Below are 2,656 nucleotides of genomic sequence, written 5' to 3'. Positions count from 1 at the left end.
TCACCCAAAACTTGAAAACTTCACAACACAAAACTCAACAGAAAATCTCATGAGCTCCGTTAGTATATGAAAATAAATCACCACTTTAAGGTACTTGTAACACCCCGGATACAACTTTCCGTATTCGTAACTCCGACTCTTGCCATTTCCGGCTATGTGATATGTTATTTCCTCCGTGGTTGGGTTTTGTCTGTTGTTTTGCTTTTTGTTCTTGTTATGCATCTCGTCTCATGTCATCATTCGCATTGCATCGGCATCGTTTTCATAAAACTTGCATCTGCTTGTAGTTTCCGTTCCTCGCTTCTCTCTGTTGCGTTTATTGACCCCTCCGAGTCCAACCGGGTTTTCGCTTCCCTTTTGACCATGACCACCTAACCTCTCTTGCCAGCTCTCAGACCCCTCGCGCGCGCGTCCAAAACTCCCCCCAACCCGAACCGGGCTGTCATTACCGATGGGTCCGGATCATCCCCCAACATATACAAAACATCTCCATTTTCTTATTTGGACCTCCCTAACCTATTTTCTCAACAGTCCGATTTCAATCGGAGGGACTAGATAGCCCCTAAGCTAACCCTTCCTATAAATAGACCCCTAACCCTAAATTTTAGGGATCCTGTCCCATCCATCCACTCCCGAGCGCCGCCACTCTTTCTGCCCCTTCCTCATCGGGATCCTCCCCGATCCAAAATCATCCCCTCGTTTTCAGCCTCGAGCCAACCGGTGCCGGCCGTCTTCGCCTTCAACAACCCACCAACCAGAGCAGCCAGCCCCGCTCCTCGTGCTTGTTTGCCTCCCGTGCTGGAGCGCGCCGCAACCAGCTCGCCGGAGCCGAGCTCCTCCTGCTGATGCCCTCCGCCACCCAGGCGAGCCCCCGTCGCGCCCGATGCCTCTGCCTCGACTAGCGCCATCCCATCCGCGTCTCCTCTGCCTCGTCCCTGCCACCAGCAGCAGGAGCAGCTCCTGCATCTCTGAACCCCGAGCACCTCCACCGTCGTCGTCTAAGATGAGCGCCGCCCTAGTTCCCTTTCTCTCTTTCCTCCGGTTCGCTCTTCTCATCTCTCTCTCTGTGCGTTGCAGCAGCAGCCTCGCGCCATGGAGCTCCAAGCCTGCCAGCCCGCCTCCGCTTCGATCCGGCAGGGAAAGGGACCCCGGCGACCTCCTGCGACCGGATCCGGGTCCGCCTCCCTCTGCCCGTCCCTCTCCTTCTCATATCTTCTTCCTCCCTCTCTTGCCTCCGGTCTGTTTTTCTTCTGAAGCTCATGTCTCTCTCTGCTCTCTCTCTGTTGCAACAGGGAACCGAGCCGCCATGTCCGTCGCCTTCATTTGTCCCACGCTAGGAGACCGACTACAGCCTCCTGCCGTCGCTCGAATCCGCGCCGCTTCGTCTCCGGCCCCTGCCCGCCGGAGTCGCGCCTCCTTGTGCCCCGCAGCCCCGCTGCATCGCGCTTCTGCTTCTGTTCTTCAGAAACGAGCACCCACCAAAGCCTGCTTCCCCGCGTTGACCAGCATCGCTGCTCCCTGATCCAGTGCCTGGGCCGGCCTCGCCTCGTTCCTCATCGCGCCTCGCCCGCGGCCCACCAAGGCGCTGCAGCCCAGCCTCTCCACCAGTCGGGCCTCAGCCCATGGGTGAGCAGCCCCAACAGCCCCTCTGCTCTGTTGGGCCAGTCAGTTTCGGCCCAACGCATGTTTTTTTTTCCTCTGGACGATTTTAGCTATTTATCCTATGTTTTACAGATTTACAGAAAAGACTCTCATACATCATGCATTTAATAACTAATCAACCATGCATCATATGTAAATAATTTAAACATGTAAAATGCTTAGAATTTTGTGTAGATTAACAATATCCAACTTTCATCCATGTTAAAATATTTAAAATTGTTGGTTGCATTAATTTTGCTTAAATAATATGCTAAAATGATTTATTTCATAACTAAATAACCGTAGCTCCATTTTAAATAAACTTTATATCTAAATGGGGTGGAAAATGCCTAGTTTAACATGCTGCACTTTGTTTTACTATTTAACAACAATAAAATATGTTTTAGGGCAGAACAGTACCAAATTCATAAATATGGACATGAGGATTTTCCGGAATTGTTATTTGTTGTTCCGGCCTCATTTAAACTTGTCTAGATAGGTAGTTTTCATACGCTTTACCCCTTGCCATGTTTAATAACATTCAATATTGTTGGGTACATGAACGAGAGCTAACTAAATAGTTGAATGTGGTGTTTTGTCAATATGCAACTCGTTGCATATTGAGCTCCACTTAATTTGTAGTATTGTCTGTTGCACTTTGCCATGCCATGCCTCATTAAACCGGACATGCATCATGCTTGTTTGTGCATCATGTCATGTTTATGCTTGTGTGTTTACCATGTTGTTTGTTTCTTTCTGGTGTTGCTTCTTAGTTCCGGTAATGTTGCGATTGTGAGGATTCGTTCGACTACTCCCGTTCGTCTTCTTCATGGACTCGTTCTTCTTCCTAGCCGGATTTCAGGCAAGATGACCGCTACCTTGGATCTCATTACTATCATTGCTATGCTAGTTGCTTCGTTCTATCGCTTTGCTGCGCTTCCTATCTTTTGCTCTTCAAGCCTCCCAAATTGCCATGAACCTCTAACCTTTGACACCTTTCCTATGCAAACGGTTG

At 49.7% G+C, this 2,656-nt stretch overlaps 1 long non-coding RNA gene across 1 annotated transcript; it reads left to right on the top strand.

The window, feature by feature from the left end:
- The first annotated feature begins 645 nt into the window (after positions 1-645).
- LOC123041191 (uncharacterized) lies at positions 646-2,442 on the top strand. Its single transcript, XR_006418408.1, has 3 exons — positions 646-1,175; positions 1,293-1,626; positions 2,415-2,442. It is a non-coding gene; the product is annotated as an uncharacterized lncRNA (long non-coding RNA).
- Positions 2,443-2,656: the final 214 nt, after the last annotated feature.

Source organism: Triticum aestivum, chromosome 2B, assembly GCF_018294505.1.
Source record: "Triticum aestivum cultivar Chinese Spring chromosome 2B, IWGSC CS RefSeq v2.1, whole genome shotgun sequence".
Lineage (NCBI taxonomy): Eukaryota > Viridiplantae > Streptophyta > Magnoliopsida > Poales > Poaceae > Triticum > Triticum aestivum.
Note: the sequence above shows the minus strand (reverse complement) of the source record. Positions and strands in the feature narration are given on the sequence as shown.